This window comes from Nipponia nippon, unplaced genomic scaffold (assembly GCF_047370975.1).
Source record: "Nipponia nippon isolate SJK-2023a ecotype South Korea unplaced genomic scaffold, ASM4737097v1 scaffold_4, whole genome shotgun sequence".
Lineage (NCBI taxonomy): Eukaryota > Metazoa > Chordata > Aves > Pelecaniformes > Threskiornithidae > Nipponia > Nipponia nippon.
In genome coordinates this window covers 6,307,878-6,333,485 of record NW_028262358.1, presented here as the reverse complement: position 1 = coordinate 6,333,485, position 25,608 = coordinate 6,307,878, and the positions used below count along the sequence as shown (strand labels likewise).

The following is a 25,608-nucleotide window of genomic DNA, read 5'->3' as shown; positions in this document are numbered from 1 at the left end:
TCTCAAGAGGTCCTTTCCAACCTCAACTGTTCTGTGATTCTTTAAGGGTCATGGTCATGGCTATCAAGTATTCTCTGTGTGTGAGTGAAAGAGCTTCTTTCTGATTACTGGAAATAATCCAGTGGGGGATTATTTGAGAAAATTAAGTAGTGCTGGAAAACATGCTTTCCAGTGCTCTCTGTAGACCACCAGACTTGGATGGTCGGTCAGGACCTCCCTTTGGGTAGTCAGCACAGGTTTTATCTACAGCCTTCCTGCACTTCATGGAGGCTATTGGGTCTCCTTCCCGTTGAAGAACCTCGAGTCAGTCTCGGGGCATTGAGTTGGTATTAAAAACTGCAAACTCTGAAGAACAGAGACCCCCAGTGGAGATTTATCAAGTTTTACTTCACATGAAGATGTTAATGATTCTCTCTAGAAAACCAGAAGAGGTGGCACAGGTCTTGAGACCAGCAGGAATGCTACGGGCAGAAGCTCTTCCACATTTTTAAGGTGACCTTATGTACCTGGCATATCTGTCTTGTTTGGGAAACCTGAGCAGTAGAATAAGTCCCTGCCATAAGCATTTTCAAAGTTTTATGTAACCCTGTCAGCAATTGCCAGTTTACAGAGGGGGACAAAATGGGTATATTTATAAGGAAAAAGTACAAAATTCATCATATGAGTTGTTCATTTAACAGATTCACAAATTATTCAATGGACTTCTAGTTGGATGAATGGAAAAACAAAATTAAACACATAGATAAAGTATAAATAAAAGTACAGAATGTTTCATCAGAACAACGATTCACCGTTTAGAAATGCAAGCGCTGCTTTCCCTCGCTTGGTCTGCTGATTAAACAGCAAGCTCCTAATGCGAGAGATCCCACGTTTCTCTGCTGCCGCGCGCACTGGGCCTTAACTACAGCTAGCATCTCTAAGTCATGTTTTACAAGAGAAAATAAATCCTTTTCCCATCATGAATCCTCTATGAGTCCGTATTATCCCACTTCTGCAGCTGAGAAAATTAGGTCAGACAGGAGAAATGACTTGGTGGCGGCCACCAGGGAACTCTGTGTCGGAGTGACAATTAGGGTGGAGGAGCTCTGGGATAATCAGTCGGGTCCCGACGTTTGCTGCATCCTTCCCACACTGGGAAAAACCAGTAGCATCACTTCTTTTTGTCATTTGAAACTGCTGGATGATGACAATAACGGGTTATCTCTTGGGTTAAGCAGACCTTTAAATACATTTCTTAAAACTGCCAAATTGTCCAACTCCCAAATTTCTTTCCTGTTCAACATTAATATTAATGCAGATTTTCTGACTTAAACACATGGGCTTTTCTTGAGCGTACAGATACCAAATTGACTTAAGCTGGAGAAGAAACCATATTTGGGAAACCCTGAAAATCTTTAATCAGAAGCTTATTAAATGCAGAGCAAAAAAATACAAACAGCTAATTTTCAAAAGGGACACGCTCTGGTTTTTGGATTCCCATTTTTATCCCCAGCCAGATGACAGATGTGCTTTCTGTGCTCACCATAGCTAAGCTTTTCTCGAAGGTCAGGAGCTGAGGATTTAAAAATAAAACCTGACTGAAATTAAATTGCTTCTGCCTGTTAACACATTCTCTAGTTACACGTACCAGTATATATCAGAAATATTTAGTGGTCTTTGTTACAGAGGCTTGTCTGTGCAGGAAAACAAAGGAAGCACCCTGCGGTGAACCGAGCAGGTAAACTAAACACTCTGCTTTGCATAAGCTGTTGCAAAGGATTCTTCCATACAAAATCCCTTTTTCATTATACCAGCCAAGCATGTGTTGGGTGTGCTTTTCACCTGTGATGATCCAATGTTTTACCTGAATTCATTTCATTTCTTGTCTGTCCTCCCAAAGCGTGCCAGGCAGGTTACTGAACAGCACCAAAGGTGGTGTTTTTGGCAACCAGTCTGGCAGAGCCAGGTCACAATTTAGTGACGATGATGTTTGTGTGGGGGCTTGGTTGTAGTTTAAATCCTCTTCCTTAGAATCCCAAGGATGGAGGTTCCCCCACCTCTGTGGGCTCCTGCCCCAGCGTAGCAGGTCAGTGCCCCCAGCCATCCTGGTGGCCCTCCGCTGGCCTTGCTCCAGCCTGTCAACCTCCTCCTCCTCCAGAAGGCATCAGAGCACTGTGTGTTTTCCATATATACTTGCCTGGACTTAATTATTTCACTTGGAAATTCCTAATTGCTCCTGTATGGATGAATTGTGATCTTCCAGCAGTGTTTTCCCGAGTGCTGAGTTTTCTGGCCCAGCTCTCAGTCAGGGTTTGGTGCCTCCAGAGGCACCAGCCAAGCTGCCTTCCTGAATCTGCAAGATACAGCCCGTAGCCTCTGATAAGTTACAAATGCTTCTGTATTTTCATTTTGTTTTTATACTTTCTGTCTGAAAACATAATGCTCCATTGCCTCCTTCTTGCAGGGAGCACAAATCCCACTCCTGCCTGGCGTGAATCTCCTGAGCTGCCGCAAAGCCAGGCTTTCCAGAGCTGTTGTCAGAAATAAGGCCTCTTTATCTGCCTTCCTCTCTTGCTGGTATCCATTTGAGAGAAGGGGTGAAGTGTAAAGCAGAACATGCTGAGAAGCCTTTAATCGCGCTGACGCTGCCATCCTTTGCTCCTCTGTGGGTCTGCTCCCAGGCAAAGTGCTGCTGAAGCCACCTCTAGCTGTCCCTCATGTTTTTATAAGGATGCAGCTCTTGTCAGCCTTTTATCTGCTCCATTCTGCCTGTCGATGTGTTTTCAGAGTTCACGTTACTGCCTGGGAAGGTGCAGGATTCAGCACGCTCCCAGAGGTGAATCTGCTCCCCACGGTGTGTGGCCAACGGGCTTTGCTCAGCTGGCGCCTCTGCCTAACGCCGTCGCTGGCTCCGAGCTGGGGCCGTCGGGGGCTGCCGTTCCTCCAGCTCTGCAGCACCCCAAGCAAGTCCATCCAGCTCTCCTGCCTGGTCATCACCCGTGCTGCTTCACTTTATTAACCTCTCTAGCACACAGTGTGTGAAGGCTGATAGCATTTTCAAGAAATAAAAGTCTTGGTAGCAGTAGGAATGGGAAACATTTTCTTCTTTTCAAAGGAGAGACAGGGACAGAAGACTCCTTCCATCTGGGCGGCGAGGCTCTGCAGCACTTTGAGTTGTGGTGCATCAGGTTTGGACTCTTGCACCTTATGCTCAAGGGAGGCTGACCTGGGCAGTTCTCACAGTGTCTTTTATTACCCTTCAGCCGAAATTAGTAGCTCGGCTTCTCTCTGTTCCCTGACTTTCCTTCAAAACAAACTTTCCCTACTCTGCCTCTTCAGATGGTGCATGATGTCATGCTACAATATTATGCCATTAACTGTAAACCACAGTAGCTGTCTCTGTGCTTTGTGATTCAGACCTTAAGTGCTGCAAACATGCAGCTGTGGTACAATGTGCGTGGGCATTTTCAGTGCCCCCAGAATCTATTGCAGGCTTTGCTTTTCATGTGAAAGTGTGCCATTCACAGGAGAACGATACTAAAATATGTTGTCGTGTCCCTTTTCTTCCCAGATTACTCAAGGTAACCCAGCACTGCCTTTAAATAGGAGAGCCTGGGCATTGCTGTCTTAGTTGCCTTGCAGCCCAAATTGGAGGGCATCTTGTTGAGCATCACATAAGATAGCAGACAGGATTATGGCATGTATCTCCCTCTGTTTCTGGATCCCGTTAGCACTGCATATTTAAGCTAGGTCAGTCATAATACAGCTTGAAGCAGAAAGATGAAAGAGCTGCAATTAACATGATCAAGCCCATATTTTCTTATGAACAGCAAATGCAAATGTTAATATAGGCAAGCAGACAAAGACCTCTCCCAACCTCTGTATATGCTGAAAATTTAGCAAGCACATCAATAAACTGTTCATGGAGATGCTCTTGAATATTTTTGTATTTTAGCCTTGTCATCAGCAACTTTTCAAGATAATTATGTTGTGTGAAATGATTACTATAGAATGAAAGAGCAAGCTCCAGGGTAGTTTGTCTCTATGGCAGTTCATTTTTCAGTGATATGAATGATGGTTTTAATCAACAGGTCTATGCGATGGAATAAATTCCACCGTCTCATCATTGCTTTGGGGCGCGGGCTGTTTTCACAGATACCTGTTTTTTTATAACCAGAAATAGCTGCTGCTACATCCCAGCAAAGAAAAGGACATGTATGCTGTACACGAATATATTATGCTTTATGGCTGATATTTGCAAAGCTATCCGAACGATCTGGATGCCCAAATCCCATCAGTGTTAATGAGCACAGAATACCCAAGCTCTTAGTTGCCCTAATTGAAAAATCTATATACACAGCGCTTAATTTGAAGTATGTAGAAGTTGGTGGATAGGCTTCTATTGATACCAAAAGATATTAGACCTTGCCTACATCAAGGATTTTAGAGAGAGCCACCTCACACCTCCAGCAAAGGGGGTTTGAGGTAACCCAGGTGGCTTGGTGCTACGGCAGTATTAGAGAGGACTGATTCAGCTGAGCTGGGAGCAAGTAACCTCGAGTGCAGAGGCTCCCAAAGTGCTGCAGCCCATACGGCCTGCAACGGGATGCTTTAATCGCAGCTATTTGAGGAGGAAACTTAGGGTTACGGTAGCACAAGCTTCTGCAGCAGAGCAGGGATGGGCATCAGGGCATTGAGAGCGCTGTTTGCATGACCGAGCCAGGAAGACCTGAGTCCTTCCCCACCCTCTTATTTACCCCACCTGGCAGCAAGGCTCTGCTTTAGCAAGGTGGGATGGCCCTGACCAGGCTGTGTCTGTGCTTTGTAATGCTACGGGGGTGACAGCAAGGTAAACTTCTCCATGTACCAATGGATCTCACTCCTTCCTGGCCTTAGTTGTAGTGTGGAAAGGCAAACTGGATTCAGACTCTGTCCCCAGGTAATTCTTGGTCACTCTCCTGGAGATGTACGTCAAAGCCTTTGTTGTAATAAGTACTGAGCTATTCATTTGTGCCTGTCCCATTTACCTCAGCCAGTATTGACCTGAGCGTCAGTGAAAGTAGATAATTACAGTTGCTCACAGAGGAGCCATTAAATAAGCGGACACATGTTGAGGTCGGTCTTAGTAACATGTACAAAGTGTAAGCAGAGCGAAGGAAGCGACCAGGCTCTCTTGACTCTTAGCATTTCCCGTGTTCCCTAAGGATTTTTTCAGGTGTGAGCCAAAATTTCTTGGTAACATTTATGCCGGAAAACCAGGCAAAATCACACACTGTGTTTTCACAGAGCCCTTTGTATGGGACGTAACCAGTGGATACATTCCACTATGTAATTCAACAAATGCCACAATTTGTTGATTTTTGAACACAGGTTTCCAACAACCTCAGTGAGCCTTGCAAAATGATCTAGATGCAAAAGGCTCTGTTTCATCAATGGATTTGTAAACAAGTGGACTTCACAGGGGTTTATTCAGTTGTGGCTGAAGTTAAACCAAGATTCTTTGCCTGAATTTGCTGTTTGTCTAATAAAAAAAGCTGTTCTTCATTTGCTAACCTTACAAATGTGTCCATCTGTAATTAAATATAGCCTCTCCACTAAATATTAGGACATACCGTATACACGTAAGAAATTAGAGCTGAGCATATATTTATTTATGTTGACTTTTTGTTGTCTGATTCTCTAACTATAAGATTTACTTGGGTTGGGTGTTTTGTTGCTATTTTGTTTTCTGGCAACTTGAGTCAAATAGCTCTTGGGCAGAAACAAGAATGCAATTAAACATGCAAAGAAGTGGCATTTAGTTGAATGAAATAATATTAAGTGTGTTGGATACATAAGCAAAACCCAGGCTTATCAGAGCGTGTTTTGCATTCAGTGCTGGTTTATCGAGCAAAGGAAGTGTTACTTGAAGCTAGCAAATTGAACTGTTTTACCGTCTCCACGTTCTTCTGATTTTATAACCAGCAGCTCTTCGCCTTGCCTCTCGTTTTACTTACTGGAAACACGTGTCCTGTTTTTCCAATTCCAGATTAACTTATTCATTCAAAGCTAAAACAGCGAAGTAAGAAGACACTGTATGTGCTGCAAGTTCCTGGTACTTCAGCAAGCTCCGGTGCTAGAGGCTAATCAGATGCCCCTTTATTTTTTTTCTCCTTGAGGTGGTATTCTTAAGGGCTGGCTTTATAAAGGCAGAAATCAGATACATTCAGTAAAGGTTAACCATTCACAGTGGTACTGCATTTAATAGCCTTGGAGCAGAGACCAAGGAAATTCATGTTGACTTTGTGTGGTGTTTTAAGTGTTCATGAAAACTTTCTCTTCGGTCTTCCTGAAAGCTTCCCCTCTTGCTTATGGCATCTTAATGACTTTTCAAAGGATGAATAACAATTCTTTAGGAAAGTAAATCTGAGGAGCCATATGGAAAAAGAACTGGTCTAAAACTGAAAACTGTTCACCTGAGAAACAAAAAAAAAAATTGTATTTAGCATGCAAAGCGTACCTCACTGGATTTTGCTAAGTTGCCATTGCATTAGCACTGAATCACAGGAGAAACACAGCATTTCACAAAGCAGGTAAAACCAGAAAGACTTTAAATGATTTCTGGGGTATTAAATTCATAGAGACTAAGACATATTGTGCCAGCCTAATTATTTTGTAATACTGTAGATAAACCAATGGACATGCACTTAATTTTTAGTTGCAGGGAACCATTTATTACCTCTACTGTCTGGGCCAAACCCTGCTCTCATTTGCAATTACTGACATCTTACTATAGGCGATAATTCTGTGCGAAATGGGCAGCATTTCAGCACTTGTTTGATGATATGTGTTGTGATAGAAAACAAGCCAAGAGCCTAACATGTGGCTCTTCCTTTCCCACTATTGGCATAGAAGTGGCATTGCAAAGATCTCAGCAATGGAGAGCAGACAACAGCAGCCTGTCCACTAAAGAAGAGGACATGTTAATTTTGAGCAGTTTTCCAAAAGAAAAGGACTTTTTGGATCTATATTGGGTCAGGTGAGCTTCTGCCATCCGAAATCAATGCAGCTCCTACGACAAATGGTGCTTGTGCTCTTCTCTGATTCATCCAGAATTTGTCACTTTGGCTCTTAGCTGCTGACTGCCGGGTTTGAGCAGGGCTGGGAGTGGGGGATCCTGCCCCACTCTGCTCCAGCTGAAAGCTGGTGGCAAGGAAAAACTGACGATCATTGCCAAGAAGACTAGATGGGGGAAGTAGATGCCTCTTGCTTTATGCTCTCCGCGGGGCTTATTTAGAGCTGGCCATGGTAGACTAAATTGTGACCGATTCCATTTAATGTTTTGTTTTGCCAGGGGTATTTGTATGTTTTCCAGTATTAATAGTGTTTTCCACGCAGAATATAGCTGTAGCTTTTGCTCCTAACTTGCTTCTAAGTCCTTGTCTGGCTTCCTCATGAAAATGAACCAAATTTTGAGCTGGAAGCTCCCAAGAGCAAGGATTGCTGTCTGTACATTGTCTATATGATGGCTTTCCTCTGCGTGAGCTTCTCAAGGACTCCTACATACCACTGTAAATCAGCAAAACTACACCCTCATCGCCCTGTGCTCTGGAGAGACAAGTCCTCCAGGTACTGAAGCGCTAATAAGTAATACCATCTTTAAAAGATGCACTTCAGGGTTCTCTTGCGCATTGCCTGGTGGCAGCGGGTGGCACTCGTGGTGGGAGCCGCAGTGCTCAAACTCTGCTGTAACGCTGCTCCCGCTCCCAGCTCATGACTAGTGAGGTGCAGGTTGCTCCGATGAATGCCTCGGCACGTGGCAGAGGGCAGACGCACTTCCTGCAGAAGGTGATAATCGTGTTTGCTTGCTTATTGTTGTCACAGCGGGGGGGAGGGGGGAAGTCCTAGCTAATAGCCTCTTAGCCTTAGTAGTCAGAAATGTTTGAGGTCTCCAAAATTTTACCTTTGTAAAATAGTACCTTTGCAGCCTGCAACCCCTACAGGGCTCCACAGACATTCTGTGCAAGCTAAATAACCAAATTGGCCCTGCCTTGGTTCTCCAGTGTTGACTGGAAGAGAAAATGCGTTACTTTTCTGGAGCTGCTGAGATCTAGCACAGGGTTTACCCTGTGCCAGAGTATGCAAGTGATGCAGCGTCCCCATGCCTGGGCAGCACGGGCTAGACCAAACTCTAATTCAAACAAGAATATTATAAATCCAAGCAGCTCTTAAAGTCAGCAGGTATTACCTAGGATTATCCAAAGGTGTAACTGCCATCATCCCCCCCTTTGCTATGTCCTGATGTCAGAGCTAGCAAAACTTCAGCCATCCCCGTCACCTCTTTGGGTGTGTGGCACAGTGGAGATGTCCTGCCCTAGAGATGCTCTCGGGGGAACTGGCTTCTCCTGTTGCCTCCGTCCGCCTCGCACCACCGGCTGCCGGCATACCTGCCCTCAGCAGGGCTAAATCCCCCGGGACAAGCCACATCACGCATCGCCTCACTGGCAGCGGTACACTTATAAGAGGGGGGGATTTCTCGTTGCCATGACAATGAGCCTGTCGGGATGAACATTTCTTTCTGCAAACAGCAATTCAAAGCTTAAAGCGATGCTATTTCCCAATGCTTATTAGCGCCACGTGCAAACAGAGCTGGGCAAAGCCTTGGGAAAATAAAGGGACAGGGAGGAAAAAGCCAGCGGATGCTGCACTGCCTTCCCCTCTCGGGCTTTGAGTGGTGGGGAAAGCGATTGCTTTCTGCCTCTTTGTTCCTGGCTCCGGTGCAAATGAAATCAAGCCTCCCTTCCCCCAGCAAAGCTCGCGCTAAGCTGGAGCATGCCAGAGCGAAAACAGATTAAAAAGAAAAATCATCCTTGCGGCAGCAGATGAAGAGGGTATAAATCAATGAGATGGAGGGTGCTCTGCCCCAGGGCAGGCGCTCGCCGCTGCTAACAAGGGGCTTAAATCAATACGGTTGGGGAGACCTGGGGGATCTGCCGAGCCCTCCTCTGCTTTCTGCACCTGTGATGCCAATGGGCCGAAACGGGCCAGCAGCCAAATTTGCTGCGGGTGTGAGAGTCCAGAAGTGCGGGACCAGCCGGAGCTGCCTCTCGCCACACTGGAGGGAGCTCCTGAGATAGCAGAAGTGCAGTGTCGTGCTCCAGCCCTCACAAGTCAGACCCCAAAATGATGAAAGCGAGTTATATTTCAGGATGCTTTTAATAGCTGATGTTGGAAGATGGGTTCTTTTTAGGTTTTAGATATCCAAAGAGTTATTTTTTTCCCTCTGTGTAAATAAGTCTTATGTAGGTTGTAAACAGTCTTATATAGGTCTTGAACTTTTATTTTTCTTAACTTTTTACATACAGAATCAAACTTTCTTGGAGCTACGTGACCCCGGGAGCTGGGGAAGTGAATTCCCAGGTTGAGGGTGACACAGCTTCACACTGTCGCTTACCCTTTCCCCCATCAGCTGTCCCGCAAACCAGGACTGGCACAGGCACAGCAGGGGGGGGGACACTTTCAGTCAGCCCTGTTGACCCAAAAATAGAGTGAAAAGTTGGGCTGAGTGAGCGAGGGCCCGTGGATGAGCCGAGGTGGGGACTGGGACATGCTCCTTGCTGTGGATGGTGCTCAGAGTGCGGCTGGTGTCGGCGCCCACAGGTCACCCGGCAAAAGCATCCACAGAAAGAAAGGGGTTTTGCAAGCAGGGGCAGAAATGCAGTGGGGCACCAGGAAACCGGCGTGGAAGATCGCAAATGCAGAAACAAACAGCCTTGCGTTGTGCAGGGTTTGGCTGCCATTGAAATGCAAGTTAAAACTGGTGAAAATCTCTGAGAGGTGAGAATAAGGACAAGTAAGACCATATCTTTCTTGTGCTCGTTAAAGATTAACTGTGTTTTGGCACTTTTCCTCCGTTCTTGTTTCTATTTGCTTCAACCATTGAGCACTGAGCGGTGGTGATAAACCCAAAAAGCTCCATCCTTTGTGGAGGGGGTGTCCCCAGAGCACCTGGGGCAGTGAGGCTCAGAAAGGGTTATAGTGCTTGTATCTGGAGCGGGAGACCCAAGATAGCACCGTGACAGTGCCGGGTGGAGGATGAAGCGGGGTCTTGGCTGTCAGATGTGACCTGTAACCAGAGTCTGACATGATGCTGAAGGACTCTCAAACCACGGAGAGTTGGATGTGGTGTTCCTAAAAGGCCTTGAAACACAAAGAGCCAGGACCATGCTCCCCAGAAAACGCTATTTTTTCTCTGGCGTTGTTGTGCCAGCAGGAGTGGATTAAGGGAGGATTCCCTCGTTTGGGAAGGGGGGACTCCTTAATCCTAAAAGCCTGGATTTAAAGATCCTGGAGAGAGTAATCACAGCCAGCCAGATTAGCATCTGCTGGGGAGCCCAGCAGGAGAGGGCAGCGTGGCACTGCCAACCCCAAGGGTGATCCTCGCCCTTGTTTGCAGCTCCTTTTTCCAGGCCTGTGTTTTAGATGTACTCAGGCACTTGAAAACAGAAAATCCACAGAAAAGCGCATTTCCTTACTCAAGTCATGGGTGGTTTCCCGCAAGTGAGAAACGTGTAAAACACGTCTGGGACAGGTGACAAATGATGAGGGGTTTTTAGCTTGTTTTTTCACAAGTGTCTTTAATATTGCTCTTGCAAGGCTCCTGCCATAACAAAGTCATCCTTTAGCCAGAAGAAGAAAAGGAGATGCTTGTCGACAGAAACTAGCTGGTGTAGGGCCATCCCCATGCTGCCCGGACGCCTGTTGGCCTTCAGCCATGCGAGGAAACTCGTAGTTATTGCCTCGGTTGTGTGAGAAGCCTTGAAACCAGAGTTTGTGGTGGTGTGGCCCTCGTTTTTTACTTACTGCGGCTCGTGCTGTCAGGGAGCAGGATGGTGCTCTGCTTTTCCCAAAGTATGCCAAACCCAGCCTTTTCAGCAAGGTGCGACTTCTTGTTTATTTATTTGAAATCCAATCCCTAAACCGTGGGATTTCTGTACAGATATAGTATAAGTGAAGCATTTATCCAGGCTGAGGCATATTCCTGCTGGGAGATCCTGCAGGAGAAATGGACCATATTGGCTTTTCCAACTGGCCTCAGGTATCGCTGCAGCAGCACGCAAACTCAGTTTATCTGGCAGGAGGCAGTTGCCCTAAACCAAGTGAGGATCAGCTCCCCGACAGGTTCACCATTTCAAATTTAAAACTGCATTATTTATTCAGACAGGATTTTCTGGCAGCAAACCTTGCATCCTTTTTTGCATCCTCCATAGTCAAGAGGAAGGACGGTGGCGTGCTTGATGCTTCCCAGAGCATGCCCTGTGCCCTGTGGTGCCGGCCGGGCTCAGCCAAGCCAGGTGCTGGGGTCAGCAGAGACGGGCAAGCACCAGCCCACCCACCTTGGGGTTGGGAACTGGAGCTTCAGGCCCTGCTGCACCTTGCGTTCTTGGTTGCATTCTTTAAAAGTTCCCTTCGGGCAATATTGAATCACCTCTCTGAGCGCTGCCCTGTGACGGGGCTGGTGCTGCTCTACCCCAGCCTTGCAAGTGCAGCTCATCAGTCACCTTGGCTTTCAAGTCTCATATGATCATCTCCAACAGTCAAATCAATCCACTTTATATAGGCCTTTACTTTCGGTTTTCAGACCCTCTGAATCCTCCTCTTTCAGGTCTTTGTTGACCCATGATGCTTTCCTGGCTGGGGGTGGTTCAGTTTAAAGACCTCTACCACTTCTGTATGAATCCATCCTCTGAGAGAGACATCGCTGATGAGGTATATATAAACAGCACAGTGGAAAGGAAAGCTATGTAATATCAGAGCTACCAAGAGCCTGATGCCCTTTTGCTTAAGTCACCGAAACAGACTGCAGAAGGGTAGGGAGCTATCCTGATTTTCTAATAATTTCCAGTGTGACTTTGTACTGGACAAACTGTTTCAGCCTAGATCCTCTTTAAGGCATCCATTGCCTGATTTCCAAAGGAATTAAATAAATATCTCTAAAGATCTGATCCTTGAACTCTCCCTTTGCCATTCATTGCTGAATTGAGGGTCGGTGCTTTCTCCTCTCCCTCCATTGCACCTGCTCACCCACGCTGATGCAGAGGGTGGTTTCTGTTAGCCTGCCATCAATGCCCAGTCTCGGGGGACTCTGCTCTGCTAAAACAGTGTGGGCATGTCTACCCGTGGAGCACGGCAGAGGAACATCCCAGGTACCGTCTGGCAGAGCAGGCTCCATCAGCAGGACACCTGCTCCCGTGCTTGGGTGCCGCTGGGCCGAGGTGCCACATGCTCCGCGTTGGCAGACCTGCACAACTGTGGGGTTGTCGGCCTTTTTCCCCTCCCTCCTGTATTGAATTGCTGGATTGAATTGCATTTGGATAGTGGCTTTTTTGTTAGAGACTGTGCCGCTGCTCTGGGATGCCTGCTCCTACAATTTATCCTTTCAATTTAAATGTTGCCAAGGAGCTGTGTTAACCCTAGCCTCTTAAAGGGTGAAAATCCTTTCTGTTGTTGAAAATTGACTGTGTGCAAGTCTCTGAGGACTAGCACTGGCTTGTACCATATATGAAATAGGAGCAGTGGTCTCAGTCTGGTTTCTAAATCAGGTCGGCTGACATTAGTGAGGCAAGAACAGCAAACAACCTGGTGCTCTTCTCCATCTGTGCTCAGAGGAGACCCAGAGCGGTATCAGCAGAAGGGCTGCAGGGAGAGAACAAGGTGTCTTGGCAAACCTGTGTGTGTGTATGCAACAGCCAAGAGCAATCCCTGTTTGCAGCATACTGTTTTCCATCTCTTGCATGTGGCCATCAGCGTGGTAATTGTAGCATACAGGGTGCTCAGAGGAGAGAATGTCCAAGAATAACAGCTAATGGGGAAGAGTGGGAGAGAGAAGATGAACAACTTTTTATTGCTGCCATGTGCTTTAAATCCCTTCATCTCACTTGCTATAGTTGCAGTCAGGAATTGCTTTCCATTGGGAATTTTAGTGCTGCTTTAAAAAAGCCAGATCAGTAATGCCAAGGAAGGACGCCTGCCCGTCTCTGGGACGTCTTCCCACTCCTGCCTGCACTCAAGACCTCATCAATGCACCCTGCCGACTGCGGGCACCTTCCTGGTTTTTCCACCTTGATCAAATCAGTGTCTCTTCCCAGAGAGCGGGCAGTCCTTTGATTCGAAAACAGACCACAAAGATAAGCCCCAGAGTTGTTCTTCAGGTCCCCACAGGCGTCTGGTCTGTGGGAGTATGTCCTGCTGCGAGGGAGGAGATGGACCACAGCCCACGCAGGGAGTCTCTCCGAACCCGCCGCGCTGGTTTGAGCATCCTGCGGTCCTCTCGCCTGCTCAGCACAGGCTGAAGCTGATTTTTAAGTCAGTGTGCGGTGGGGGAAGGAGGGGAGGGCAGTCTTGGCAAAGCCACGATCCTGTTTGCTCTGATCACTAAAGGTCACGAGGTGGCTCCGTCTGGCAGAGGAAGCAAATTAATACTGGTATCTTCAGCAAACTAATTTCAGGCTTGTACCAATTCCCTTTTCAGTTTAATTTAATCATCTTCGGTGTCTGATTCTACAAACATGGCTTTGTACTGCTAAACCTTTGCTGCGTATTAGCAGAGAGGCAGCTGGAATTTGAATTTGATTTTGACTATAGTGAGAAACCTTATATTTAGCACTCGGCAAATCTCTTGAATGCAGGAGCACATCAGTATATAAACGCAGGTTGCTTTGATCAGTATAATTTTGGAGGCTTAAGTAAGAGAGAGAAAATATAGGCCCGGTGCTGATACTCGTAAAGGAGCTATAGAAAAATATTCTACCAGGTGATTGTAATTACATTACTCTACAATATCAGCCTACCTAGAATTTGCTGCAAAGAATTGTTTGTAATCAAAAAATGCTTTGGGTTACAAAGTACTTTTACTGCGGTCTTTTGTACTCTGCAATATAAGGGTCAGGTACAGAAACACGTTCTCTCTAATGAAGGGACTGGCGAGAGCAAAGAACGGCCAGAGCTGGGCTAATCCAGGGTCACGGTGGTGGCCAGGAAACACAGAACGAGCCGAAATGGCAGCGGGATAAGCCGCCTGCTTTCACCTCTTCTCCGTTGGGCAAAACTCCTGCTGGCTTCTTTGCCACGTAGGATGCCAAACTAATAGTCACGCTTGGCATTAAAACACGTGTAGGACTCAGGATTTGGCCATATGCTCTAACAAAAGGAAGTACTTTAGTTTGCAGCTTGGGGCTGGAGCTGGACACGATCCCGGCGATTGCCTCTTCTGACAGCTCGCGTCTCTTTGAAACCTGTCCAGTTTCGAAAAGGAGTCGCCTCTGACCCTGCTGACTTGGCAGCGGCTTGCACAGATGTATCAACCCGCCTGCGCCGCTGTAAATTCGGGGTCGCTCCTTGGACATCCCCGGCGTCTGTTGGAGTTGCTATTAGAGGGAGGAGTACTCGGTACCTGCTGGGTGGGGAGCAAGGGCTTCTGGCAGCTGGCAGGCTCGCCTGCAGGCTCATTGCTTCATAAGAAACACTGATTTTTAGAGAGAGGTTTCCCTTTACATAGCAAAAATGATCGGTGCCAGAACTCAGGAGTACGTAGTTTTGAGAAGGAGCTCGAGGTTCCGCTCTCAGCAGAAAGAGATAAAAACTAAGGCAATAGCAGTGACTTTGCTCTTCAAATTTGCATGGGCAGAATAGAAAATGGAGCTTGGATGAAAATATTATCGTCAGCGTTGTGGGCATGATAACTGAGCATTCGCTGCCTCCAGAAAAGCAGTAAGATGAAGAGGTGACTTTTCCTTCCTATCGCCTCTGCTGGCTTCTGGCTTCCCAGAAATACTCTGAGCACTTTGATTTATTGACGTGCTGGGAAAAGGCAGTTAAGTTTTACAGTCAGCCAACTCTGTGAGTCCAGTTCTTCTGAAACAGAAATGAAAAGAGAGCCTCCCCGCCTCATGTGTGTGAGGAAGGACTGATGTTTTCAAAGTGCTGTTGTGTGATGGTGCTCTGGGACTTCAGATCTGATGGTTGCTCATTCGGTGCTTTGGGGCTGTGGCTGCCTCTACCCAAAGGGCTCCTCAGGGAGCTTCACCAGGAGATCTCCACAATCGCGGGGTTCGGTCTGTGTTAGTCCCCAAACCCACCATCCCCAGGCATAGCCCAGAGGACCCAACTTGGAAGGCTTGAGCATGCAGCCCTCTTCCACAGCCGTCGCGTCAAGAGGTTACTGCCCGCTATCAGAGGCTGCAGCTCCTTCCAGCCCGTGGTGCCTTCTGCTCTCTAACCCACCACCATCAGCGGGTGACCAAGCGAGCATCACCGATGCTGCAGAGGTTGTTTTTGCACCACAGCTGCAGAGCGAGAGCACGTGAGATTTGATGCCTTGCAGCTTTTTGCTCTTTGGGCCCGTGGATCAGTGTAGCAGGAGAGGGTTTGTCTCGTGGTGAATAGCTGACCGTGGGCCAGTTGGCAACCCCTGCGCAGGGAGGCCTGTGTTAATAGGAGAGTTGGGGTTGATGCACAGCCTCGCTAAAACGGATTGACAGATTTGCAGAGAGCAACTTTCATGCGTCCCATATGTTTCTTGGCTTCCTCTGGGTGACTTAAAAAGAGGAGAAAAAAAATCTTTTGCTGGAGGAAAGTAAGAGTATTTGCATACTTGGCTATTTTTAAGCATCTCTTTCTCCCCCTCTAGCTTGACCTGATGTGGTCAAAAAAGAAAAAGGGCATTGATTAATAATTTTATAAGCATGCATGGATGTATTAAGTAAATATAGTTTACTGTGGCCCTAATAGCAGACACAGGAAAGCTCCCATAAAAATCGAGAAGTTCTGCTCTCTAAGAATTGCAGCCCCGACTTAGATTGTCAAAGATATAACACTCCTGAATGGCATGGTAAGTGCTGGGCCACTCTGATTTACACCTGAAAGATTTGGCCCGTTACCTAATGCAGACCTTCCCGGGAAGTGTGAAATTTAACGTTAAGGTCAAAGAAGAACTTTTCGGAGCAATGCTATTTTCACTTCTCTCTATTTCATTTAGGCAAACATGTGCAGTACAGACCATCGGTCCTGATGAAGTGCCATTGTTTAATACTGAAAAAATGCACATTTGATCTAGTTTGCATTTCCTAAAAACTGTGTTATTTATTTGACAATATATTTTCCTCGGGAAAAAAAAAATCTGCAGTTATTTATTCATTCTTGCCCCTTGGAGAGCTCGCTACCATCTGTTTTTCTTGGCTTTCCATCACCTTTTTTTTTTTTCCCCACTTGTTCTTCTCCCACTGTGCACCACTGAAGGACTATACTATACATTATCTCATAGCCAAATTATGCAGGGTATTGTAAACATGTTGTAAACTTTGCCAGCTGCAAAGTCAAGGGCTCTGAGAGATCTTGCTAAGCACTGGAAATGCTCTTTGAAGAAACAAGGCAGCCTTTTGGAAGCAGATTTGCGGGGCAGCATGACACAAAGGTGTAATACTGCTTTTGCAAAATACCAGGGGAAGAAAAGGAGCAAATCAATGTGTTCTTGGATCCCTGTAGCTTTGTCATAGAGGCCAAGTAGTCCCTGAAACAGTATCTGCTCAGCACCCGCTGATAAGACACAGCAAGGCTCCTGCGTGCAGATGCCGGGACCTGTGGGCTTTGTGCCCTGGCCACCGGCAACAGGGATTGGAGCCTGATGCAGCCCCGGCACCGCCATCATTTTTGTCAGGACAGCACCATGCTCGGGGCACGTTGTAGGACTGAAGCCCCTGCACGTCCCGGGGTTATCCCTGGCGTTGGAGCAGCAATGTCCTGCAACCAGTGTCCTGGGAGTGTCCTGGGAGGATGCAACCCGCAGGGTGTCTTGTGCTCTGTGTCACAGGGTTACAGCCCCATTGCTGCCCTCAGAAATACAAGTTGAAGGAGAAGAATCATAGATGTGTGAGCATAAATCTGTGTAAATCTACAAGAAATACCCCTAGGTATAGGTCTTTGCGTATCTTTTGATAGTTGAACAATAAGGATATTGGCAGTAGCAATACCAGGCATTCCAGAAATCATGCCTCAAAAATAGACAATAACTTTAAAACTACCTTTGTGAGGTTTAATATCTGCTCTCTTTGTCTGTCTTCTGGTGTCTTATCTTGGTGCAGTGAAGGTCGCACCTTCAAGCCTTCATCCCGTGGTATGCTTCCAGAAAGGACAGAAATCTCCGTCTGGGAGATGCACAACTCGGGCCCAGGAGCTGGGAGTGCAGGAGGAGCACGAGGCAGCACGGAAAGGGAGGTTACTGCCGCCGTTGCAAATGGAGAGGCCATGGGGCTGTGCCCATGCACTCTGCAGGGAGCAATCCCAAATCCCCTGAAGTCAAGAGGACTAGAAAGCGATGTGGATTATAGGACCACAGGGAAGAGCCCGTTTCAGTGGACAGTGGACATGTAAATGCCTGTGGAGGCTGATGACATGCATACAACCCCCAGTGAAATGCAGTTTTCTACATTTGCTATAAATTCATTATGAATGCTGTTGTGTGCGGATTTTGACTGATAAGGAAAACAAAGACTTCTAAAATTTAGAGGAGATTTGAGGTGGAGCTATGAAAGTAACTGCTCTGGTACCAGAGATGTGGCCATTAAACAGCATTTGGAAAGAGTCCAGGGGCTGGACAGGAGCACCGTGGTTCTCGGGGCGGCACAGTCCCGCTCCACCCAGCATCCTTTGGCCGTCCTCCCCGTCCAACAGCTCGCAGCCCTCGAAAGGCTGCTGGCCGCCAAGATGAATAGCTGGACAGGAGGTCCACCCGCAATATTTAGGGAATTCAAACCCATCTTTTAAATTATTCCAGCAATACTTCATCTTCCTCTGCTACGGTTAGCGAAAAGGATCACAAGTTCAGGCGCACTTACATAATGTGGCTGTGAATATCCTATGACTTATTGCCCTATTCTTGCTATTTTTACAGGGTTAAGAGTGGAGGGCAGAAAAATTGCTTAGCTTGGTGAGATGTATTTGTTTTTGCAAAGGAAGGACGATGTTCTTCCAGCCCTGGAAGTATTCTTGTGAAAGCTATTTCTTCTTTGAAGAGTCTTTTATTACTATTATGGGCTTATGTTCGTAGGCTTGCACTCGCATTAAGGGGCACTGATTTAAATGAGGGTCTTTAATCAACAATTTTCATCATGATTTAAATCAGCTAGCAGGAAACACAAAATTGATTATTTAAATTAATCTTGTTCTTCATTTGTACTTTTTAATTATTTTCCTAAGGAACAACTGATACTTCCTCGCTGGAGCCTAGTGCTCTTTTTTCACTTATGATCAGGATATGCTATTACCATATTTATTTAAAAATCTGCATGTTAAAGCTAAAGTTACTTAACACTTTTCATGTTATGTTCCAAACTGATGACTGACGCCTGTACTACACGACTAATTTTGATGTTAATTTGTGTCAAGGTGCACTGCAGAGCAGAGTAAGAAACATCCATTAGTTACTGTGCTCTCATTTAAATCACATTATAGTCTTAAATGTGATGGACAGATGGGGTAAGGGGAAGAGTACAGTTATCAAAACTTATTCTGCATTTGAAATGGACATTTTGAACAGAGGAAATATTACCCCTTGACAGCAGGCTGGGCTGTTTCTCATCACTGAATCCTCATAAAGGCTCGTACCGAGGAAAGTGCAATCGCCTCTTCTCTCTTTGGTTTCAATCCCTGATGGTTTTCTCAATTTGGAGCGAACTGAAGGGAAGAACATCTTTCCATGCATCCCGAGGAGAAACAGGTCTGTGTGTCGTGGACTTAGAGCCTCGAGAACCTCCTGATCCAGGTGGTTCAGCAAACACTTCAGTCACTGCAGTGGCTTGACTTCATCTAAAATTTGTAGGGGTTTATTTCTATTTATTATAATATTACAGTGAAACTTAGGCCATAATGTTCAGTGCCATCCATTCTGTTTTAATTTAAAATTATTGAATTTTAAACAAATAATGTAGATAAGTTTAAAAAATTAATAATCCTAGGCTCTGATTTTTCTGGGAAAAGAACATTTTGCATTTTTCATCCTCCTCTCATTTGTGTCAACTCTAGCTCAGCGCAGCTGCAGTGAGTTGAGGGTCCGTATTTCTGATTCATACCCCCGTGTGTAAGGATAAGCCAAAAGCAAAATGAACCTTTTTTTAAAAGCTTTGGGGTATGTGTATGCATGTATGCATCTATTTTTCAGATTGAAGGGATTAAATAGTCAAGTTCACCCTTCAGGTAGTCCAGCTGACTTTATTGGAGCAACTAACGTCCAAGTTAGATACCTGGTTTCTTCTTGGCTTCAACCACCACGACAGAGAGTCCGGAGCTCTCTGGGGATACAAGGATGGGGTTTTCCAGTGCCGGTGGAGGTGTCCACCTCCCTTCAGCGTGCGCCTCAGCAGGTTCGCGCTGCTGAACCTCTCTGCCACCCCTTCTCCCAGCACCGCGCGGGATGCCCGGGGATTATTCCTCCCTCCCTCCCTCCCTCCCTCCCTCGATGCTCTTGCAACAGCGCAGCGCCTCTCTCCCAGCGCTGCAGTTTGGCAGTCGTCAGCCCGTTTTGCCAATTCACTGAGACAATTTCCTCCAAATCACACTTGAGACTAAAGACAAAACAGCAGAGGCTTGATTTCTTTTTTTCCCCTGCCAGAAGCCATATGTACCATGCCAAGATGTGACACGCAACACCTTGCGTGGCAGATACACATCATTCATGCTGACTCAGAGCAGGGAAACCTTCTCTGCCTCGTCCCACGTTATTCCTAGCCTGATGCACCAGGGAAAACCTTCAGCTTTGCAGTGAGGTCTAAGCCCAAGATTTTTTTAAAATTCTTTTTAAGTTAAAGTTTTATCCTGGTTTGATTTTTGTTGGGTTTTGTTGGGGTTTTTTGTTGTTGCTGTTTTGGGTTTTTTGTTTTTTTCAGAAGCCTAAACATCTTTCGGTGCCTACCGATTTCAAATGATGCTTCTGGCCGCAAAACCCACTGCAAACCAATGGAAACCAGGAGCGACAGAGCAACTTCAGCACTGGCACCCGCTCAGGGTGGCCCTAAGCAGCCGGGGTCTGAATTTCACATTTAGGGGGGTGAAATTATGGTCCAGGGTTTCCAAATAGCTTTATGCCCTATTTTTGACTGCCTTTGTCTGTGCCCAGTCTCCTTCCCAGCAAGGAGAGTGCCCCTTCGCGTGCTGCTGCTGCCCACGGCTGCCGTGTCCGGGTTTTTGAGGCCGGAGCAGGCGCTTTGCCTGCAAACACGGAGTGCCGTGTGCCGTCAAGGCCAAAGGCAGCTCGTTTCATCTCGCGGCATTAGGTGGAGGAGTGACTGAGAGGAAAGTAAAGAAAATAAGGTAGAAGCAAACATTAGTGGTAATGGAAGAGCGCATTTCTGATGGGGTTTTTTTTTTTGTAGTTGTTAATGTAGGGTTTTTTTGTACATGCGGAAACGTGTTTAGACCTCGGGTGAGCGGCTGAGTGCCACTTTGCCCGTCCCGGCACAACCACCCCACGCCGCTCCAACGCAGACCCTTATCTTCAAGCCGTTCCTGTCGTATCCTCCTTGCTGCTGCTTTACGGAGTGCATTCGAATGCAAACGTGCATCAAAGAAACTAGAAATGACATTGAAGTTGACATCATTAAGTATGAGATCGCCCCTCTCCCATGCAGGGCTGTATCAGTCAAGCCAGCTTCAGGTCTTTTCTTCCCAGGGATCTCCAAAAAGCACTTTGCCATCCGTGCTCGGTGTTTCCTAGCAGGGGTGGTTTATGGTCATCCACAAGCACACACCATCATTTTCCTCCTCATTTAGCATGTGGAAGGACCGATATGTACCTTTATTAAAGGCGATCTTAGTCTTTCTTATGGAACAGTATATAAAACTGTAGGCTTAGAGCAGCTTTCGGAGGCAGGCACAAATTGCTGGTGGTAATACGCCCAAGTTGCACGGGATATACGGGGTTTGGCTGTTGTACGTCTCTGATTGCTTCCTCCCATTGCTTGCCTCGACCAGATTTGGTCCCGGCGCCTGGCCGTTGCTTGGGGAGAGCTTACGGGTAACAAAATATGTTGGCACAGCTGTTTCCATAATATATATATATATATATAATGACCAAGGTCCAAGTGCAGAAGGAAGTGGGTGGGTGGATGCATGGGTGGATGGATGGATATATGGTTGGCTGTGTTGGTGGGTGGATACATACATTGGGTTGTGGGTGGCTGGATATATAGGAGCATGGGTTGGTGCATGCATGGGTGGGTGAAATGTGGGTGTATGAGTGCGTGGGTGGGTGGGTGCACAAGTTGGTGCATGCATGGGTGAGTGGGCGCATGGATGGATGGATGGGTTGGTGCATGCATGGGTGAGTGGGTGCATGGATGGATGGATGGGTTGGTGCAGGCATGGGTGGGTGCACAAGTTGGGGCAGGCATGGGTGTGTGGGTGATGGGTGCATTGGTTGGTGCATGCACGGATGGATGGGTTGGTGCATGCATGGGTGTGTGGGTGATGGGTGCATTGGTTGGTGCATGCACGGATGGGTGGGTTGGTGCATGCATGGGTGTGTGGGTGATGGGTGCATTGGTTGGTGCATGCATGGATGGGTGGGTTCGTGCAAGCACGGGTGGGTGGGTGTATGGGTGTGTTGGTTGGTGCATGCACGGATGAATGGGTTGGTGCATGGATGGGTGGGTGGGTGCATGGGTTGGTGCATGCACGGATGGGTTTGTGCACGCGTGGGTGGGTGCACGGGCGCACGGGCTGGTGCACGCACGGATGGATGGGTTGGTGCACGGATGGTGAGTGTCCAGGCGCATTGGCTGGCGCAGGGACGGGTGCACGGGCTGGAGGATGCGTGAAGGGGCGGGCGGACAGACGGACGAACCCTCAGGACAGATGTTGCCCCGGCACAACGCCGCCCGCCCGCGCCCCCAGCAGCGAGGCACGCGCCGGGCGGGGCGGGGCGGGGCGCTGCTGCCGGCCCCTCCCGGCGCGGGGGCGGTGCCGGGCCCCGCCCTGGCTCGGCGCGCGGCGGGCGGGCGGCGGCACCTGCGGGCCGGGCCGGGCCGGGCCGGGCCGGGCGAGCGGCGGCGAGCGGCGGGCGCGGCCCGGATGTAGCCGGCGCGGGAACATGGCGCTGGGGGCGGCGTGACGGCGGCGGCCGAGGTAGGGGCGGCGGAGCGGGGCGCCGGGGGCCGCGCAGGCTGCGCGGCGGCGGAGGCGGCCGCCGAGGCGGAGCGGTGCGGACGGAGGCTCGACCTTGCGGGGCCGCGGTGCCGCCCGTCCTGGCAGCCGGTGCCCGCCTCGGCGGGGCCGGCAGCGGCCGGGAGACAAAGGCAGGGCCCGGGCATCCCCTGCCCCACCTGTGCGGGGCGGGCAGAGCCGCGGGGGCTGCTGCGGGGCCGGCGCGGGCAGGGCCGGGGGCGGCCGGGCTCCTCTCCTGGGGGTCTGCCTCCGGGTCGGCGTCGTGGCTCGGCTGTCAGTACCTTGCTGGGGTTTCCCACAGCAATGGCTTTTTTTTTTTTTTTTTTTTTTAAAGGTATTTTGATTTTTGTCAGGTTTTTTTTCCTAGACGAAGTTGCTCCCAACTTTCTGTGAATATCCTGTGCTTTTAGGTTTCACCCAGAAAGCAGCTACCCAGAGAGATGCACAGCTGCTCCTGCAAATGCCCGTGCATGCACCTATATACCTCCGCTCACTTTTTTTTTTTTTTTTTTTTGCATATAAAGGGTTAGAAATGCCTGCAATCGCCTCCATTCTTTCTGTGTTCATTAGCCTCAGATTATCGTAGCTAAAGAAAACGAGTTGCACAGTGACTGCTGTGCTTGAATGACGCTCCAGACCCAGCCTGGAGAAGAGATGCTTTTTTCTTGGTACCGATGAGACCTTGAGAATTTCTTGCCAACCCGCCAGCAGCACGCAGGCTGCCTTTCTTCCTCTTTGTTACACACCAGTCCTCTGTTAACATAAAGAAACAATGGGAATTTTTCTTCTTCCTAAATAGTCAGTGTTAGACTAAACGGGCTGTCATTGTCATTAAGGATGAAATTCCCACCAGCTCGAGAGGGGCTGGCAGTGAGACCACCCTGCTGGGAGCCTTTCCCTTAATCTTAGAATTTTTTTTTTTTTTTTTTACATGCTTTAGTATTTGCAAAATGAGGGAAGAGAGTTGGTACCTGTGTTGAGATGGATCTCTGGTCTTTGCTGCCCAGACAGCCCTTAGGGAACCATCGCTCCTCATTTATTGCCTTTATTGTACCATGAAACTTTAAATAACGCTGCTTAGGACTAAAGCAGGGAGCTGCGCTCCCCTGCCCTGCAGAAAAGCTGGTGTTAATGGCTGTGAGCATCGCTGCTGCTTTTGGGGACGGACCTCTTGTGGGGTGGAGGATGCATCTGGAGGCGTTGGGGAATCGCTCTGGCTCTCTCCTGAGGATGATGTTTCCAATGCGGAGAGTGGGTTTAGTGTCACTTGCGGGGCTCCCCCGGGAGTGAGGTTGAGTGGGAGCTGTAGAAGCTTTTCTGTTTCGATTTGAGGTTCACAAAATGGCCCTTTGCCGTGCTCATTTCTTCCTGCTGAGGTGTTGCTGCTCTCCCCGTTTGCAGGTGGGGATGGAGGGACTTGGGCAGCACGGAGCAGGGCACTGGCTTCAGGGCTGCCGCTGTGCCGGGTAAAGCTTTGGGAGTCACTCATTGCGGCTTGCCTTTCTGACTGTTTCTGTGGTTTAGTCACGGGTTTTTTGGTTGTAGCTCGTTTCAGGTTGATGGAGGGTCTTTGTTTGATGTGGAAGTATGGTTTTGTGCCATCAAACGTATTACTTGGAGATAAACTGAGTAAAAACATGGTTTGAATGGAGGGAAAGACTCACTCTCACGTTGAGAGTGCTGAAGCTAAACTTCTTTGCTCTGCTTCAAACATTTTTACAGATGGTTTTGATCCAGGTGAAACTGTGCTTTTTAGCAGAGATTAATTTTCGTCAGAAGATTTTAGACCAGTCTGCTGTAGCCGTGCCTCCCCTTTGTGCAGAAGCTCCGAGTGCCGTTACTCACTTTAGCAATTTTTTAACATCCTGAGGAAATGAGGGTTAACCAGTCACTGCGTGCGTGCGCGTGGCGCTCAGCCATAGCGACTGTTGAACCGTGCTTAACGGAGGGGCTCAGGGTAATCGTTTCTGTGCAGAGAACCGGTGGCACGGGGAGGAGACCAAGGCAGTCCTGTTGCGGAGAACCCCCTTACGAGTCGTCAGCAAACCCCTTTGCCGACCCCCCGCAGAGCCAGACCTAGTAAATCCCATTGCTCGTTCGATTCCCTTATTACTTTGGCACCCTGATTTGCTTCCCGGCGTCTTTTTTTTTTTTTTTTTTCTGGGTATCTTCATCAATCGCTAATACTCACAGTAGGTGAATATTTGGCTTTCAGTGAAATCTTATCATCCTGATGGCTGAGTCTAAAGTGGAAATGTGTAACGAGCAAGGTTCTTGCAAGGCGTTTTGTTTCCCAAGTATTATTTACCAAAGTAACGGTTATTTTGGCAACTGTTACTTTGAAAACTAATATTTGGGAAATAAAATGCTTTGCAAGAAACCCTGCTCGCTGGCGTCAACTCCTGCTGTCAATTGGCCAAACTTCTGATGGTGCTACTTAACAACAATTACAAGTTTTGCCTTATCTCATCGGCATCGCCTCTGACCCTAGATTTGGTACTGAAATAGGGGAAGCAAACTGTTCTTTTCGACATAAGTTAGGGCACATAATTTGGGTTGAAAGCTGAGTTCAAGGAGGACTCCAGCTCCTGTGGCTGAAGCCCAAGAGGTGACGCTGGCACAGATCTGTCACGAGTGCTGTGCTGTTTCAGGGAGGTGTGGAAAAAAGAAGAGGAAAAACAGAGCAGAAGAGCGCCTGCATCTGTGCTCCTCTCTGATCACCCTCACATTTGACACTTAAATCCAATTATTGCTTTGAAGCTGCTCCACTTAAGGTTCTGAAGCGTTTGGTCTCTGCTTGTTCAAATACGTAAATTCGCTCCAGTTTTACCGGTTTACTTTGCAAAGGTACAAGCAGAAGTCTGCCGCGTGGTGTGCGCTGGAACTGCTAACAGGTGTCTGTGGGTACCAGCAGCTGAAGAGTTTCTGAAATATGCTTAAAGCTCAAACAAAAACCCACTTGCTAAAATACCTCCTCGGGATATGCTGCTCCTGGCGTTAGCATCTCTCGACTCGTGGTGCTGTTTGCCGGTCCTGGAGGGGTTTCTGGGGCTGTTTCTGCTTTGCTTCTTGCTGTTGGGTCTGCTGCAGGGTTTGGCTAGGTTTCCCCAGGCTTTGGTGAAAGCCGAGGAAACTGGTAAAACCAGAAACACTGCAATGGAGATTTCACATGGTTGATATCCCTCACACCTGGAGCGCATACACTTTTTACCATCTTCCAATTATACTCTATTATTTTTTCCATTAATGTGTCCAATAAAGGTGTCTGGTATGGGTTTGTGTCTTGCTTGGTAGGAGCTTCATAGGGTATCTCCCTTCTCTCTAGATACAAAGCTTGATATCTTTGAGACAGCTTCCCCCCCATTAAATTCAGCTTTGGCTGGCGATGAGGTGCATCAGAGTGCTGCCTGATGCAGAGCACAACTGCGTTGGCTTCAT

At 47.8% G+C, this 25,608-nt stretch overlaps 1 protein-coding gene across 2 annotated transcripts in view; it reads left to right on the top strand.

Moving 5' to 3' along the window:
- Positions 1 to 25,608, top strand: part of PAK5 (p21 (RAC1) activated kinase 5) — a 141,769-nt gene that overhangs the window by 28,856 nt on the left and 87,305 nt on the right. The window contains exon 1 of one of the 2 annotated variants that reach the window (XM_087774390.1): positions 22,016 to 22,131. The exons of the other annotated variant lie outside the window; for it this stretch is intronic. The gene's annotated coding sequence lies outside the window, so the exon portion shown is untranslated. Of the gene's footprint in view, positions 1 to 22,015; positions 22,132 to 25,608 lie in introns of those variants that run through there. 2 annotated transcript variants of the gene reach the window in all.